This window comes from Telopea speciosissima, chromosome 10 (genome assembly GCF_018873765.1).
Source record: "Telopea speciosissima isolate NSW1024214 ecotype Mountain lineage chromosome 10, Tspe_v1, whole genome shotgun sequence".
In the NCBI taxonomy this organism is placed as follows: domain Eukaryota; kingdom Viridiplantae; phylum Streptophyta; class Magnoliopsida; order Proteales; family Proteaceae; genus Telopea; species Telopea speciosissima.
Window position 1 is genome coordinate 23965884 of NC_057925.1, and position 19372 is coordinate 23985255.

Below are 19372 nucleotides of genomic sequence, written 5' to 3' on the forward strand. Positions count from 1 at the left end.
AGAACACCAACAGCAAAAGAAATGTCTAGTCTTATGACAGTAAGGTAAATCAACTTTCCAACTAAACTCCTGTATTGGTGCACATCCTTGAGGGGATCGCCATCATCTACACCAAACTTCTGATGAGGATCCATGGGAATATCCACTGGCTTAGACGCAAGCATGCCAGTATCAGACATAAGATCTAAAACATACTTCCTTTGTAAAAGACTAATACCCTTTTTTCTTCTCACAACCTCAATGCCAAGAAAGTAGTGAAGATCACCTAAATCCTTGGTCTGAAAATTCTGGTGTGAGTAAGTCTTTACCTCGGCAATGCCTGACACATCATTATCTGAAACAATAATATCATCAACGTACACAACCAAAACCACCAACTTGCCACGACGACGACAAACAAACACAAAATGATCAGAGTAACACTACAAAAGCCCACACGATACAACTATGGCACTAAATTTCTCAAACCATGCTCTGGGAGATTGTTTGAGACCATAGATTGCTTTCTGCAATTTGCACACCGGAGTATTATTCTCCCCCTAAGCAACATACCCAGGAGTTTGCTCCATATACACCTCCTCATGAAGATCACCACACAAGAAGGCGTTCTTAATATCCAACTGAAACAAGGGCCGATCAAAATTAACTGCCATAGAAATAAGAAGGCGACCAAAGTTCAGCCGAGCAATAGGAGAGAAGGTCTCAAAGTAGTCCACACCATAAGCCTATGTATACCCCTTGGCAACCAGACGGGCTTTAAGCCGCTCAACAGAGCCATCCAGAAGGTATTTAATTGTGTAAACCCAACGACACTTAACAAGTTCCTTTCCAGGAAGCAAATCTACCAAACTCCAAGTGTGACGGGATAAGAGCACATCCATTTCTAAATCCATGGCCTTCTTCCAACCAGGCAGACAAAGGGCTTCAGTATGAGTTTTGGGAATAGGGTTAGAAGATAAGGACAAGGTAAAATTATGAATAGAAGAGGGTAAGTGAGCAAAGGACACATACTTGTCAATAGAATATTAGGCATTGGACTTTTGATTGCAAGAGCGAGTACCTTTACGAAAAGCAATGGGTAAGTCATCAGTGGAAGACGAAGGTGTAGCTTCACTAGGCGAAGGAGCGGGTAGAGGTGGTGAAATAGGTGGAACTGGTGGGACCTCTTGCTATGGTACTGACTTGTCACGTGCCGATAAACCTATAATGGAGGTGTAGAGAAAGGGATAAGAGTAGGAACAGGAGGGGCATCAACATGCCACTCATCATCAGAGATACAAGAGGATGAAGAAAAATACGAACAGTCCTCAAAGAAGGTGGCATCAGCACTCACAAAATACCTATGGGCAACAGGGTCATAATACTTGTACCCTTTCTGGGTACAAGAATATCCAAGAAAAACACATGTAGTGGACCTAGGAGAGAGTTTATCAGAATGAGTATGGAGATTGTGAACAAAACAAATTCACCCAAAAACACGAGGAGGTAAATGAAAACTGGGTTGACCAGGAAAAACAACGGAAAAAGGAGACTTGTCGACAAGAACCGAAGAGGGCATTAGATTAATCAGATAGTAGGCAGTAAGAACCCCTTCACACCAAAATTATTTTGGAACAGTCATATGGAACATGATAGTGTGGGCAACCTCAAGTAAATGTCTATTCTTACGTTCCACCCAATTTTGTTGTGAAGTATAGGAACAACTAGTTTGATGAATCATTACATGAGAAACACAAAAGTCAGAACTATCACATTGAACATATTCAAAAGCATTATCAGAACGAAAAACTTTAATAGATAAACCAAACTGAGTTTTTATTTCATTATAAAAATTTTGCAATACAGAAATAAGCTCGGAACGATCCTTCAAGAGGTATAACCATGTGAGTCGAGAATGATCGTCCACAAAGGTGAAAAAATACATGAAATCACTCCGATTCTTAACACGACAAGGACCCCAAATATCCGAATGGACTAAAGAAAATAAAGACAAATTACGAGCTACAGTACGAGAAGGGAAAGAGGTATGGTGATGTTTTTCCAACTCACAGGTTTCACACTCTAACCGAGACATAGACTTAAAAGAAGGAAATAACAACTTTAACCTAACTAAAGATAAATAGCCTAAACGACAGTGCCACTGGAACGGAGACACCCCACCAACAGAAGTAGCAGCGACAGACGAGGCAGGAGCATTATGGTCAAGGTAGTAGAGTCCATCTTTTTCACACCCTCCACCAATGTTCTTCCTCGTGTGAAGATCCTGAAAAACACAAGAAAGGAAAGAAAGTCACAAAACCATGTAAAGCTTTAGTTATTTGACTGACTGAAAGAAGATTCAACGGTAATTGAGGAACATGTAACACAGATGAGAGACTCATGGAGGGCGTAGGTGAGATGGTACCATGCCCAGAAACTTGATTAGAAGAACCATTTGTAAGAATAACCGGTGAAGATGAATGTGTATGTGAATAAGTAGTAAATAAAAATGACTTACTAGTTATATGAGCAGAAGCCCCGGAGTCAATAATCCAGGATGGAGAAGTAGTGCTAAGAAGAGCAGGGGTACCTGCATGAGCTAGAGTTGTAGAAGAAGATGAGTGCCCAGTGGATGTAAGATTGGTTGCCTCTAAGTGTTGTAAACATCTCAATATCTGGGAGAGATCATCACGGTGAGGAGTTGTAGTAGAACCATTACCTGGTAGGGAAACCTATGGAGAATCACTATGGGCAGCACCATCACTACCTCCTTCAGATGCTACATGATTGGCAGATTGAGTTGCCCAATTGGGTTTGCCATGCTTGTCCCAAGTTCCCAACAAAAATCAATAGTGTGACAAGTTTTGCCACAATGAGTACACTTCCGAAAAGGCTTATCACCTGACTGACCACCAATGCCACGACTACCACCACCACCACATCCTCCCCTTGAGCTACGTCCACGACCAGCCACAAAGGCAGAATTCTCCTTAGGAGTAGAGTCAGTCTTTCCAGGAGAAGAGACACGTTGTTGGTGGGATAACGTGTCTGCAAGAGTGGGGACAGTTTCTCCAGCAAGAATGTCTCTTGACAGACTTCAAATCAGAATCTAGCCCAGCCAGAAACTTAGACACAAAAAAACTCATTCCAATGTGCTTCTAATTTGTCAATATCGGTGGTGAGGGGCTAAAAAACATTTAATTCCTCAACAAGGCCTTTTAAAGTATTGTAGTAGTCTTGAAGAGGCTTGTTGGACTGTCGGCGCTAAAAAAGTTTCTCATATAAGTCATAGACTCGATTCATATTTCTCTCCTGTGAATAGGTATCCTTCAAATCATCCCACACCCTTAGCAGTGGTGTGAAACATCATGTTTGCAGCAATCTCTGGTTCCATACTGTTCCATAACCAAATCAAAATAACGCCATTATCTTGCATCCAATCCTCATAATCTTTTGAATTAGAGGCAGGTGGATTGGAGGTAAGATACCTGAGTTTCTTCTTGGCCATAATGTAAAACTTCACAGCTTGAGCCCAAAACAAATAATTCGAACTCCCTTTCAACTTAATAGAGGTAATCGTGACATTCACAGTATCAGTTTGAGATGTAACCACTTGATTATTTTTATTCTCTCCCATAGCACCAAAGAGGAAAGACAAAATCAGAACAAATAACGCCAGTCAAATAAAAGTTTCACAAGGGAACAGCCAGCCAACGAAGAGGGCAGTAACCACAAACAAACTAGTCAAACTGTTGCAAAAATTCCAACAGAGTAATAAGCAGCAAAACCAGTAAAGGAGGAGTCCCAAACAGAGCACCTCCAGCAAAACCAACCAAGAAAAGAACCAAAAAAAATAGAGCACCTCCAGTAGGAATAAAAGAGAAATTTGTAGACCTTACACATCAGCAGGGTGAAAGGGCCTGAAAAGGTTGAAGCTAGTACCTGGATGGAGGAATGAAACCCCAAAATCTCAGCCTGAGCAAACAAGTGGAGCAGAAACAGGAGAGCCAACTATGGGGCTCAAAATTGCTTAGAAAACAGAGCATCCGCAGGTGGAAGAAGGGAACCCAGAAGCACTTGATCACTTCACCAGAACTGGACCAAAACCAGATCGAGTCTTCCTCTAGGCAGGTACAATCAGCCCTAAAAAAAACAGAACTAAAGAGGCACAAATTTCGAAGAGACCCACTTGTTTCTATTTCCTGAAAATAAAAGTATAACAAGAAATTCCAGAAAATAGAAACCTTCCATCCTCCAATCGACCATTCAAGGATTGGTCTACAAATCACCAACTACAACTACATTTAAGCACTCCATTCATGTGTATATGGAGTCTTTAATCCATCAATAGAAACAAAAAGGAGCAGCAATAGGTGATTGCACACCAAAGAACCAAAACCGAGAGAGAGATCAGCAGAAGGAGATGAGAGAAGACCCTTCAGTTGATCAGTATAGCTCTGATACCGTGTTAGAAATCAGACCTAACTAACTAGCAAAAGATAGAAGAGAAAGAAGAAGAATTAGGAGAGGACTAGCACACTGCTGAGAGAAGAAGCAGCAGCAGCCTGCGAGAAAAGATTAATTCTCTCGTAGGTTCAGGGTTCTATTAATAAAAGCACACAAGTTAGGTAAGTTGGTTAGGGGTTTATAAGAAATTACCCCTAAGCCCTCACCTATTACATCTTAACAAATAAAGACTTAAAGAAAGAAAAAATAACATAGAACTCCAAAAACCCAAAATAATAATGACAAAACTACCTCTAATTCTCAACAACTCCCTTTCTCCCATTTTCTTCCTATGGATTTCATTCTCATGGATTTCTTGCTAATGGGAAACCACATCAAAAAAATTATACCCAAAGTAAGAAACCCTCACAGTATAGATTTACACATAATAAGAGAGATGCTTCTTGAATGGGATAAAATCAAGAAACCAACAAAGATTCTCATGCAAGAAACACATGTGCAGCCCAACAAACTCAACAAAGCACATGGGCTACACAACAAACTCAAGAAAGAATCTAAAACAACTCCATTTTTTTAATTCTTTCCTTTATATATATATATATATATATATATATATATATATATATATATATATATATATATGGCTGGGTATGGCGGCAACAGCCGTGGACCGAGGCCTTATTCTTCTTGTAGCCATCATGCAACCTTGTGGCACATTGATAGGATTCTACTTTTCACTATTTTGTTATCGATGATTGATTTTACCCTATAATTTGTATTTAATTAATAAAACTGAAGTTAATAAGTTGGAATGGCTTTGATACTTTATAATTGCAGCAAGTGTTCACATGATTTTTATTTCTTTAGTTGTTATTACTGCTTTATATATCTCGAGCAGTAAGCCTTTTGTTTACACATGTTTTGTGTTCTATGAGTAACTTAGGATAACCCAGAAGCCCTTAGTGTGATTGCCAAAAGGGTTTGAGAAAGACCCAACATTACCCTTTTTTTCTAGATTCATCCAGACTCTTTTTGATTTATCAAGAAGCTGGTCTAATTCATGTTAAGTTGGGGGCAGTTCTTCTTTCTAGAATGTAAATGCGATTGAATTCTTCATTCTAAGATTGATGCACATACAATTTCTCTTCATTCTAAGAATAATACTTGTGACTCCCTTTGCTGAAATTTTGATATGGGAAAACAAGTGTTTAATGAATTCTTCATTGTCACCTTATATTGGAATGGAAATGCTTATAATCTCTTGGCTAGAATTTTGATCTTGGAATGAATATGCCTATTGCTTTCTCCATCATAGAACTAAAACTTGGAACTCGACCCCAACTTGACCTTGGGAAAAACCGAGTTGACTCGAGATCTCAGTCGAGTTGGTGAATTTTTTTTTTCTACTCGAAACCTGGTTTTAGTGGGTTTTAGACCTAGTTTGAGTCTGAAACTTGGTACTCAGCCTATTTTAGGCCATTTCAAAATAATGGCACTATCAGATTTTGCAAAAGCAAAGTTCAAATAAGAGTTTAATTTCGGACCCTAGGTTAAATGGCAACGACATACTAAAATACCCTACTCTACACAAAATTTAGTAATAGAAAGCAATCAAAACATTCAGTTAATGTAAAACAATTTAAACAAGCATTAGAAATGTTAAAGTGTACAATACATCAATCTGTTTAACAATGTTACATAAAATGTGATTGATTAATGAATTCAACCCCAAAATTATCCACATAGAATTCCCATGTCATAGTGCGGTTGCAGTGTTGCACTTAGTTTGCCACAACACTCATATAAATGTTGGCATCAACATATATGCCAAGTCTGTTATCCTAGGGTATAGAAGAGGCGGTTGCCATGAGGCATGAGATCCACTGCTATTGTCATATTAAGACATGTATGGTTATGACTGGTTTGGAACGGGGAATATGGGCTCAAAACCTAACCTAGTGCTTTGATTGTCAAACTCAAGTATTGACTGCCCAAACTGACCATAGCCACTATATTCGAAACCGGTGCTCTCCTGGCCATAATCATAGTCATGATGAGGCTGAAATGAATGCCACAACTGACACTCACTAGTAGTATCTATACTCATACTTTCGAAACTTGCAAGCATGGTGTTCAAACTCATGTTATCATCCTAAGCCTGTGACTATTTGCGACCCTTCTTTCTCTTGTATGTAACAGAGGCACAATGGCCTCGATCCTACGTGGCATGCATAAACTGAGACTCACTTGTGTAACGCACAGGCCCCAGCTGCATCCCCAGCTCATACTGGTACTGCTCACGCATCCCCTCATGGCAATCATCATAATAACCACCACTCCGCATGTCGCCACCACCACCACCAGCAGGGTCATCATCATCAACACTTCTTGTTGCAGCCTCAAAAGGTCTCGGTGACTCTAAATGCACACGCCCTTCTTTCGACATATATTCCTCAACATCTGTACCAGTTACGAACGCAATGATGGGGTCAGGCCTATCGCCAGGCTGATCCATGTCTGGTGCACCACAATCCCTTACCCACTGGAATAGGGGATCCTCATCATCATAAGAGTCCTCCTGGAAGATGTTTGCTAGCTTGATGGGTTCTTTATCATTGGTGTCCATTCCTTCACATATGTGCCTCATCCTTAGTCTCATATTGTAATGCACATAAACCAGCTGCTCCAGTCGTTTGTGACCCAATCTATTCCACTTCTTCGAGTAGATCAATGAGAATGTACTCCAGTTGTGCTTACATCCGGAGGATGAACAAATTTGTGCGGGCACTCTCACTACTATCTTCCTCAGGTTGGGTGAACTTGTTTGTTTTCATTCCTTTGCTTACTACCAAAATACTAAGTCCCATAGACCCATACTCTCATCTCATCATTACACTCAGCTTGGGTCGATGCATTGGGCTCCAACTTCTCAATAATATTTTGAATTGCCTCTAGCAATTCTGTGTTTAGCCCAAGATCATGCGAGTACTGATACTTTGGATTCAGATAGTATGTTGGTAAAGTGAAAACCACAAATATAAGTTGTTAGTGACTTAATGCTTTTGAGTTTTGAATATGTAAATGTAAAAACTTATGTAAAGTGTAAAGTATGTTGAAGTGTTGAACTCACCAGCTTTATGTAATGGATGACTCATGCGCTTCTTCCATCGATCATCAATGATGTTAGTGAATGACCTTGTACTCCAGGGTATCGCAGCTCTGACCATTTCCTTCATCTTTTGAAGGGCAGCATAAATGTGGGGCAATGTAGGCTTCTTTTCTGTATCAACCATCCTTAGTACTGCCACCACTGGCTCTAATATGGCAACAACTTTATTCAAGTCACGCCAGAATGAATCACTTGCAATGGTCTCTTGTGTTGCCCTCTCTTCTTCTGAATTCGACCCTTGCCAACCAAACCACTATTCAATTGCAAACATAGACCTCAGACCTACCACCTTCGTTTCAAAGCTCTTCAATGCAATGTAATTGGTGGCAAATCGAGTATCACCAGGCCTCACTAAATCACCATTGCATCTTTCCTTCAACATGGCTAAAGCATAACCATGGTTATATACAAATGTGGTCACTTGTCTTGCGCTCTTGACTACACTTGCCACCAAAGTTCTCTTCCCCATGTCTTTCAACATTAAATCAATGGAACGTGTTGCACATGGAGTCTAAAAGAGGCAAATCTTTTTACTCTTCTTGTTCATCAGCTTCGCCCCAACATTTTTAAAGTTAGAACCATTATCCGTCACAATTTGGATAACGTTCTTTGTTCCTACATCCTCCACCACTTGTTTCAGTTCCTTATATAAATATGATACATCCTTTATTTCCTTCGATGCATACACAAACTTCAAGAATACTATCTTTCCATTACAATTTACCAGGAAATTGATAATGGTCTGTCAAGTAGGTCCAGTCCAACTATCAAACATAAGGGTAACCTCATATATCTCCCACCTTGGCTTTAGACCCTCAATGTATTGTTTCAGCTCCTTTACCTCCTTAGGCAAATATACATTCATTAACTCGTGTGGTGTGGGCCCCTTCCATCCTGGGCCAGACCTCCCTGCAGTTTCAAGGAATACATGATAGTATGTTCCATGTGTTACATGAGGTGGAATGCTATTATAGAACGTGAACTTGCTCAAGGCATTCGGTGCTTCATCTTGTTTACTACTGAACACTTGCGGGATGGTTGGCTGGTAGGCATCTTGTTGCTTGAAAATAGATGGATCTTAGTTAAGAATGGTATCTGGGGAATGTACTTGCGGTCGGGTTGGGGGCCGTGGGATATGTGGATTCTGTCCTAGGCCAGTGTTTCTCCTCATCTCATCTTGTTGCCCTGGTGCAGTTGAGCCAGATCCATTAACTCCTCTTGCCTGTTCACTTCTTCTCATATTTGTAACATTCAAACTTTGTCTACTCTTTGCCAAAGTCTGCTGGTAGATTCTCTACTCAGCCTCTGATTCAAACTCGCTAGGAGAAGGCCTATATTCAGTATCATCTCCAGTGATCTCTACACTAGGTGTCTCTAGCACTACCTCATCAAACTCTCTTTGCTTCTTTTCCCTAGCACCTTTCGTTTCCCTTCCTCCTCTCATGTGTTTTGCTATGGCATGCTGCACTTAGTAAGGAACATTTGTGCATTTGGTAACATCTATTTAGCCACCAGACAAATGTTGCTTTAACCTAGTGGCTCCTCTAGATAGCAACTTTCCACAATAGTTACACTTGGACTCCTCGGACATCAGGATTCCATGTTACCATGCAATATCCCCCATTTTGTACCAAATGTCTTACTTTTTACACTGTTACATAAAAAAGCATGTCTCAGTAACTATTAAAGACTTAAAGTAATGTATTAAAGACTTAAAGTATTGTATTCAAAACTATTAAACATTTAAACATAATGTCAAGCTACTAAAACAATCAAATAGCTATCTCATATTTATCCCCTAACCTTAATATTTATTTCTTAATTAAACATAAAATTTAGAATTTCTATTAAAAATATTTATACCTTACAGTATAAAACATTATAATATAATGATGTATTTGACACCATTTGAATTTGAACATTATGTACATATGTTGTATATAATTTTCCAACAAAAACAGATATTTTTCCTAAATATTATATATTTTTCAAAAATTTTAATAATAGTTTTATTAATTCTAAAAAATAAAACAATTTTTTTAATGGGTGAAAAAACAAAATGACTCCATGTGGCCGTAGAGCATCCAAAGTTGTCCAACATACATGAAAATCACTTCCAAACAATCACTATTCATCCTATTTTTTTCAATTTTTTTTTTCAAAATAATCATTTTTTTTGCAGAAAATATAATAAAAAAATAATAACAAAAAAAAAAAAAGTGGACTCCATCAAGTGATAGATCGTCCAAAGTTATGTAACATATCTTAAATTGACATGAATCTACCAAAGTTTAAACAATTTTTTTTGAAAGAAAAATAGATTTGGGGGAAAATTCTTCAAACTTGAGATGAATCCTTCAATTTTGTTGCGGAATCAACTCTCTGGTAGGTTGTATGTTGAAATCCGGAGGTAAAATGAGGCAGTAGCAGCTCACAGCCTTCACAGGGGAATAAATGAGGGTCTGGACAGAACTCGATCGAAATATCTCGAGTTCTGTCGTGTTACGGTAGTCTTAAAGGATACAATGGGTCAAGACCTGGGTCGACCCGAGATCTCGACCGAGCTACTGCAGTTTCAGAACTCATAAGACGTCTCGTCTCGACCCCTTGGAAAATCGAGATATTGCGAGTTCTCGTTCCATGTTCTCCATTACTCTCCCAGGTTGCTGTCACAGCTTTAAAAAAAACTAGTTAGAGATGGTATCCTCCCCGTAAGATAGATAGATATATATATATATATATATATAGAGAGAGAGAGAGAGAGAGAGAGAGAGAGAGAGAGAGAGAGAGAGATTACTTGGTTTGTAGGTGCTATCTTATGTTGTACACTTGACTTCATTTGTCACCAAATTGATATGTGAAGTGTAGTTTTTGTCGTATTTTGTTCAATGAATACGTAAAGTTGTATTTACATTAATTTAGTGATCTTATTCTGGATTTGACAGGTTGAATATCTTCCCATTATTTCACCTCTAGAGAAGCAAAAAGAAAGCGCAATGGATTTTGTGGGTACAAGTACATATGAAGTGTATCCGTGTCATGTGGATAATTGCTGCATATGAACAGCACACTGTGAACTCATTGGATTTTCCCTTACCATATTGACCAATTTGCATAGCAGCATAAAATATCAACATTGGATTGGACAGGATGGTATATGACTTAACTGGTCCACAAACAGTAAGAAGAAGGCATCCCTTGGAAAAGGTTTGTGAGAAACAGAGGAATTGACAGTATATTTGACTCAGGCAAACACAATGATCATGCAGCTTGTTAAGATTAATCTGAAGAAAATAGCAGATGATTTCTTATGTTGATTAACTAACTTAAGGTTTTATCTTTGAACTACAAAAGAACAAGATTCATACTTTTTGAACTTGCTTCAGTAGGTGGGGTTGAATTAACAATAGGCCATTAGAACATATAGATCACATATTAGAGAATAAACATCTAGTGAAGCAGGGGTAAGGCTGTGTACATTATGACCCTCTTCAAACCTGTAGGGGCAGGAGCCTCATGCACGGTGCACTAGGTAAGTCCTTTTTATCATCAGACAATCATGGACTAATGGTTCCCAAGCTACATAGTTGATTAATTTAAAAAAAAAAAAAAGTCTCTGGGATTGTCATTTCAAGCACTAAAACCATCCAGTTGGGCCAAGTCAGACTGTCAACCACCAGAACTGAACAATGTAGTCCTATGGGAAAACCATACATGGCCTGAGAATCATTGACTGATCAACAGGTTTGAAGTTGGACAGAAAAACATGTAATGATTGACAGGAGAGTAAATTGATTACAGATTTGTTCCACCCACGCAGCTCAGGTTTCCTTGCATTTTATAACACAAGAAAAATGGCTAAATATAATTGCTCAATTCATTAAATTGGATCACAATCTGAAGGCGGATATGGAGCATTAACTATAGTTAACAAAAATGTATTCTGCAGTCTTTGAAAAATCATGAATTCTTAGTTGACTCTGTTAGGAAACAAAACTGATTAGATCTATGTTGCTGCACTTCTAATGAAACTTGATTTTCAGACCTTTTTCACATTTTGATTAATCATCAAATTCCTCATCTTTTCCACATCATCCCATTGCTCATTCAGAACATATAGATCACATATTAGAGAATTAACCCCTCCAGCATTCTCTGGCTTCACAACCTGCAAAATCTGTTCAATCATTCTCTCAGCCATCTCAAACTGCTTAAGCAATTTTTTTTACAACCTGCCAAGAAAGAACTCCACACTACGATATTGGGCTCAAGTTTCATTGTCTTGATGACTTTATAAGCTTATTCTAACAACCCTGTTTTGCCTAATAAATCCACCATGCTCCCATAGTGAATCCTTGGTTCCAACCCATACTCTTGAACCATACTATAGAAATATTTCCGGCCCTCATCGACCAACCCAGCATGTGTACATGCACTAAGAATCCCTGTGAAGGTGATCTCATTGGGTCTGATGCCAGCTTCTTTCATCTTCTCAAACAGAGAGAGCCTCTTCAGCACGTCCGTTTTGGGCCATTCCATAGACCATTGCACTCCAAGACAGGACATTCCTCTCCTCCATCCTTTCGAAAATCGGGTAAGTTCTCTTCAAAAATCCACACTCTGCATACATGTTGAGCAGAACTATCCCAACGCCACATTCAATTCCCATCCATTTTTCACTGTAAAACCATGTATTGATTTGCCTACCAATAACCCAAGAGAACCCATATTGGGCACAACCTGATAAAATCGAACCTAAGGTCACTTGGTCAGGTTTGGAAGGCTCTTTTACCACCATTTCAATAAAGACTGCCATCCCTAGTTCTTTTTTTTTAGCGTTGAAACAAAGTTCCAGAAGAGTCAGCATACAGAAGGAGATTAAGGAGGCATGGGGGGAATGGAACCAATATTTCTGATCTTGAACATTAGCTCCAAGGGAGGCCAAACAATCAGTAACTCTAAGGAGTTAGAGAGAAGCAGTCCGCAATAATTGCTCCAATCCTCCAAGGTGTTGCCGCACAGACCTTATTTAAAATGTTGATGATGAGAAGGTTGTCGCTGTCGACAATAAGTCTTTGAATGTTCAAGGAGATGGCTATTTGAATAGCCTGACGCACATCCAAAGCGTCAGCCATAAGGACAAAAATCCATCCAACACCGAGAGCGAAACAGCAGATGAAAGCAGCTTTAGAGCTCCGACAAACACCTCCAATGCCCACAAGACCTGGGTTACCTTTGCTAGTGTCGTCAACATTAAATTTCACATAAGAAGTTGGTGTAGGGATCCAATTGACCATCCGAGCAGCTCGGCCTCTTTGAGGAGAAGACTAGGGAAGATAGTCTTTGAAACCTGCCAATGCTCTGAGAATGATTGTCTCGCAATTAAATATCTGATTTCTGAAGATTAGATCCCAATAATACAAATAGTGCAACAAAAAAATGCCAGTTTCAACTTTGATTCTTGGTCATTTTTGTTAAGGCTTGAGATGATATGGAAGACACTATCAACGAAGTTGAGGTTAGAAAAAAGATGTTGAACCCTCGATAGGTTCCACAATCTTTGAATCACACGACATTTAAGAAAGAGATGTTGAGCCGATTGGTTATGTAGGCCACAAAGTTGACATAGTGGGTTCAGATTAACACCCCTAGTAGCAAGCAAATCAGGGAGGGGGAGTTTCTGCCGAGCGATTTTTCAAAATTGATGCTGAATCTTTGGCGCAGTTGGTAGGTGTCATATTTAGCTAATGATTACGACTGTAAATGGATATTCGAAAATCCGTATTCGATCCGTGTTCGAACCTGTTTAGCAAGCAAATCAGCTTCCTTGGAGAAGAAAACGAGTTGGTTGAAGACGAGAGAAACCCTAGCAATCAAGCTGAACTTCAATCCCGATTTTTGGAGTCCATTAGAATCCATCTTATATATATGAGGGCCCAGAAACCTGGACTCGTTTTGAAAGGGATGAATTTTTGTGGATTCCACATTTACACTGTAAAATGGATTTTCATGGATCCTTAGAATCCAACACGGAACCAGGTTCGGAGAAACCAAACATGCAAAAAATTCGGGAATCTATATCCCGTTGAATCCGTTTTCGAAAAAACCTCCAATCAAACACAACCTAAGTGGTGGATCCACCAAAAAAAAAAAAAAAAAAAACCAATAAGTGGTTAGTTGGTAACATCAAACTCAATTTAGTCTAATCTTGTAATTTTTCCATAAATTATCATCCCCCTCAGAATAAATGGACGTTTCACGTTGACCAGATGGTGGACCAGCTTATTTTTTTTTTTTTTGGTAAACGACCAGCTTATAGTTTAGACCCGTTTATATCGAAACTACGATAGGATCGGTAGCTTATCGGAATATGCGTTATTCTCTTTGGTTTCTTATTTCCAACTAGTACTAGGTTTTGTTAATTTTTAGAGTAAATTACTCCCCCCCCTCGATTATGGTCTAATGACAAACCCTCCCGGGTTTTGAGAAATGACTCTCCTCCCCGCATTCCCAAGATTCTATCAATGTACCCTTGCCGTTAAAAGGGCTGTAAGTGATGACATCACCCTAATTATATTCGTTTAAACCCCAAACTGCCCTTATATTTGTAATATTCCAATAATACCCGCCTAATAAGAAGAGAAAACAAATAGAGAGAAAAGAGAAAGAGAAAATGTATCTCTTCTTCTTCTTGTTCGAACACATCACATATCTTCTTTCTCGAAATCGAGAACATCATCGTACAAGTTAGCGGTTAGTCATGGCCATATTCTTTTAAATGCTATCCGCTAACTGAAGGTAAGCCCAATCGATAAACCCTAATTTTTATCTCTAATCCCATCGATAAACAAATTGATAAACCCTAATATTTGGGGACAACCCATTTTGCGAAATTAGAAGGGGTGGTGCTACATCAAATGTGATAAAAGTTCATTCAAAAGATTGATCCTACACACGGTTAGGTAAGATTTGCACCTATAGTAGTGCAATTGATTTCTGCTGGTTCTTTTTTTCTTTTTCCCCAATTCTCTTGTTGTATTATAAAAACGTTTCTTTTGGCTTGATTAGATGATTATATGCTATTCCGTTTCATTATGGGAGTGTATATAACCTATATTCAATACCTATGTGATTAAACTAGAGAAAATAGGCAACCAACTCCCATCTCACGGCTTGGATCGGCAACCAACTCCCATCTCTCTCTAATTTTTATTGTTTAGATTGGAGTTATTTTCTCACTCCCATATCTCTCGATTTCTATTATATAGGTTACGGTTTTGTATTCTTTAGATCACTCTACAACATTGATTTGTTTTTTTTGTTGTTTTTGTTGTGCATCTTTTACGAGGTAAATGTATCAAATGTCTAGCTCAAGTGTTAATTGCAGCAATCCTAATACACTCAAGTACAAATCCTTGAGGTGCAAATGTAATCGGAAAGTCTGTGATTAGAATATCAGAGGCTGATAATAATCCAAATAGGCTTTTTTACGATTGTTGCACTGATTAATGGTTGTAATTTTTTTGTTTGGTGTGATCCCATTGTTGCACCAACAACCGAGCTTGTGCCGAATCCCACCCCGATTTACAAGAGTTGCAGGAGGAGGTGCGGGTGCTACAAGAGGAGATACGGGTTTTGCGAGAGGTGTTACGGGGTTACAACAGGCGGTGCGAGTGGAACAATTAGAATGGATGAAACGGAGAAGTTTGTTGCATCAATGAAGCTTGGAGTTTATTTTGTTCTAGTTTTCTTTGTTGGTGTAATTGTATCGTTATGATTGGCAAATAAATGTGAAAGCGATGTACTTTTTTTTTTTTTTGATGAAAGTGAAACTGATGTACTTAAATCCCAGCATTAGTAATGAAAAATTGTACAACATCATTAGCAAATGATTCTACAATCATATTTAATCAACAAGATCTTCTAATTGGCTTTTTCCTCAAGTGATCATTATAGGACTTTATATTGAACTTCTTTCTCATCATTAAACAAGAGCCAAGCAGAACCACTATCACATACAATTTTAGATGAATTTTTGAAACCATCACCACGGTGTATTCACAACTCAACTCCACCACCTCACCGCCCCTTATAAAACCATTTATGCAAGCTTTGGACGAGCATTCCCTTGTATTAGTCTCTTTGTACCACAACATCTGGATATTTGGACAGCAATTCCCTTGTAAATAGGCTTTTAAAAATCTGAAAATTTGGACAGCATTTCCCCTTTAAATAGGCTATCTTAAACCTGGAAATTTGGACAACATTCTTAAATTATCCAAAAAAAGTCTATGCTTCCAAAAGTATTTGTCTACCATACTTCAACATCCAACATATCTAAAAAAAATTTGTTTGGATCATCCACATCCAACTTAACATCATGTCCAAAATAAAAGTCTACCACAAAATCCAACATATCCAAAAAAAAAAAAAAAGTTTACAATCATCCACATCCAACTTAATATCATATCCAAATAAACATAAAAATCATCAAATTCGACCTATGATTCTAATTTCTTCACCGCTCTCCTCCCCTCTTTGAACTTATTTCTTCTTCATTTCTCTTGCTTTCCTTTTATCTTCCTTGGCTTTCCTTTGTGCTTCAATCTTGGCCTCGCATATTGTCATAAGTGATGGTAGAAGAAGCTTGAGATCCGGTCAATCTTTGAGAGGTATTGACATCACATTTGCTCCCACTTCCCTTCTTTCCCTATACAAGCATGAATTCAATATTAGAATCCTTGTAATCATCACGATAACATAAAATAAGTATGAGTACTTAGGATAAAATCTTATGATTATACCTTTACTTCCTTCCCTTTAATTGGAGCTCTTTCGCATTTCCTTGAGTTGTGGCCTACCTCTTGCGTTGCTACATCGACACTTCCAAATCTTTTTCTAAACTCTCCGAGATGCTCCTTCATCGTGTTCCTTCCTCCTATTGATATGTGGTCTTCCGGTAACCTCTTCAAGGGTGGAGGCTGAACAAGTACCTAGGTGATGCTCGTATTTTAAGCTGCTCCAAACCAGGTAATGGGTGGATTATATCCTTGTAAGCCTCCAAGTATCTTTTTACACTATAGTAATCATCACAATAGCTTTCCAATGTGTGCCTCTTGTAAAGAATACAACAAGTTGCATGCTTACAAGGTATTCCTGTACCTTCCCACGCTCTGCAACCACAAGTGTGATTTTTCAAATTAACCTCATAAGCGCCATCCCTATCTCGAGACTTCATACTCATCTAATCCAAGGCGGAGAATACACCCTCTAGATTCTTCACTGAGCAAATCCAACTTTCTCTTGATCTTTGGTGTGACTATTCCCTTAAAGGTGCAACCCAATTCATACCTTTTATGCATTGTTGACATCAATTGTTTCCTTATCTCATCAATTACAATCGAGAATGGGCTTGTTCCTAAAAGGGTTAATCCATGGTTAAATGATTCACTCATATTATTTGTTATATGGTCACTCTTGCATCTAAAATCAAATGCATGTCTAGCCCACATGTTGGGAGGATTTTTACTCAACCAATCATATGCTTCTTTGTTCTTGTCTTTCATGTCATTCATTGCTTTCTCAAAAAGAATGAATTAGATGCCTTAGATCTTGACCAAAAAGTCTTCTTAGTAACACACCTGGAAACCTTTTGTTGAAGTTTTGATACGATGCCTCTTTCGCAACATCTATGGTGATGGCCTGCAAATGTCTCATTAATGGCCTCATGTAGCCCCTACACAACATAAACAAGCAAAAATTGAGTTAATAAAGTGTATTTATTGTATAGTTTAATTTCTAAAATTCAAAATGAAGATGGACAAAGAAAATAGGGGACCGCACATACAACAAGGCTATATCATGTGCCCGTCCATGTGCCTGTCCCTCTCGGACTTTCCCACCTAGAGATCTAGGTTCTGGGGACCGGCACTTGCATGTGCCTCGTCCATGCCTGTCCCTCTCGTACCTCCCACCGGCAGATCTTTCTCGGGACGCACTTGCATGTGCCTCGTCCATGTGCCTGTCCCTCTCGGACCTCCCACCTGCGAGATCTTTCTCAGATCGCACTTGCATGTGCCTCTGTCCATGTGCCTGTCCTCTCGGACTTCCCACCGGCAGATCTAGTTTCTCGGGATCGGCACTTGCATGTGCCTGTCCACGTGCAGTCTTGCTGCATTCATGCCATTCCGAGAATGGTTTTGCAGCCCCAAAGTCTTGGGCTAAAATGGGGTATTCTTAGGGGTTTTTAGGGGTCTCTTTGGCCATGAGAACAACTCCAACCAAGGTGCCATAGCACACACCCAACATGGGTTTGTAAACCCCATGATCGATTAGGTTTTTCTCCATTAAAATACATATGGAAAGAAAACTCATGGGTTTGGGTATTGGGGTTTTGAAAGGGGCTTTAATCAATGTTATTTAACAACCCACAAACCACACCTCTATGGTCGATGTACCTATCTCCGACTTCTTTAGAGTCACGGTCAACAATCTTGTGGGATGGCTTGAGTATCATGGTCCACGGTTCACGAGCGTATTCGCTCCCGGTTCTACATAAAGGTTCAAACCAGACGGTGGTCGACCGAGTTTGAAACCGGTTTTGGGCACGGATTTAACATCGTTGGTCGTATTTTTGTGGGTCTCGTGTTGGTATGGCATCGATGACATCTCCATTATACATCTCGAAGCTTCTCCTGCTAAAGTCCGAGGTGCCTTGGTTAGTACCAATGGTTTCCTTATAACGGGAGGCCGTTTTGCTCTTACGATCAACTTAGCATTCACCAAGGTAATTAAGCCATAAATCTGTAAAGTAGTAGTAATGATCGGTCTTGTTTCTTTTGGTTTAGTGTTAATAGACAAGACAACTTTAATTAACCCATCGATTTGATGTTTCGGTGCTCCTGGGACATGGAGGTGGATGCTTGGAGTTGCGGTGGTTACCACTATGTTTCAATTTGCACTAATGTGGTTTCTTCCGAGTCACCACGCCGGCTTTATAGAAAGGTTCACACTTATTTTTATTCCCAGATTATTTTCGAGTTCTTCAAATGAGAACTTTTCAAACAATTTTTATATGTTATATATCTAGATAAGTTGAAACTTGAGCTCCAATTATCTGCAGATGATTAAGAAAACCAATTTTTGCTTCTTGTGTATTTATAATGTTATACAGGAAGGGAAGATGAAGCCAAAGCCTTACTCAAAAGAATCTACCCCGTGGATGAGGCGAAATGGAGATACAAGCTCGAAGAGTCTATTGAGACAGATCAATTGCACTACTATAGGTGCAAATCTTACCTAACCGTGTGTAGGATCAATCTTTTGAATGAGCTTTTATCACATTTGATGTAGCACCACCCTTCCAATTCTCGCAAAATGGGTTGTCCCCAAATATTAGGGTTTGTCAATTTGTTTATCGATGGGATTAGAGATAAAAATTAGGGTTTATCGATTGGGCTTACGTTTAGTTTAGCCGGATAGCATTTAAAAGAATATGGCCGGAGCTAACCGCTAACTTGTACGATGATGTTCTCGCTTCACGAGAAAGAAGATAATCGGATGTGTTCGAACAAAAAGAAGAAGAGATACGTTTTCTCTCTCTTTTCTCTCTATTTGTTTTCTCTTGTTATTAGGAGGGGTATTATTGGAATATTATAAATATAAGGGCAGTTTGGGGTTTAAACGAATATAATTAGGGTGATGTCATCACTTAATGACCCTTTTAACGGCAAGGGTACGGTTGATAGAATCTTGGGA

General features: G+C 39.0%; 1 pseudogene; it reads right to left on the reverse strand.

Moving 5' to 3' along the window:
* Positions 1–11548: 11548 nt before the first annotated feature.
* On the reverse strand, positions 11549–12431 carry LOC122643994 (annotated as a pseudogene).
* Positions 12432–19372: the final 6941 nt, after the last annotated feature.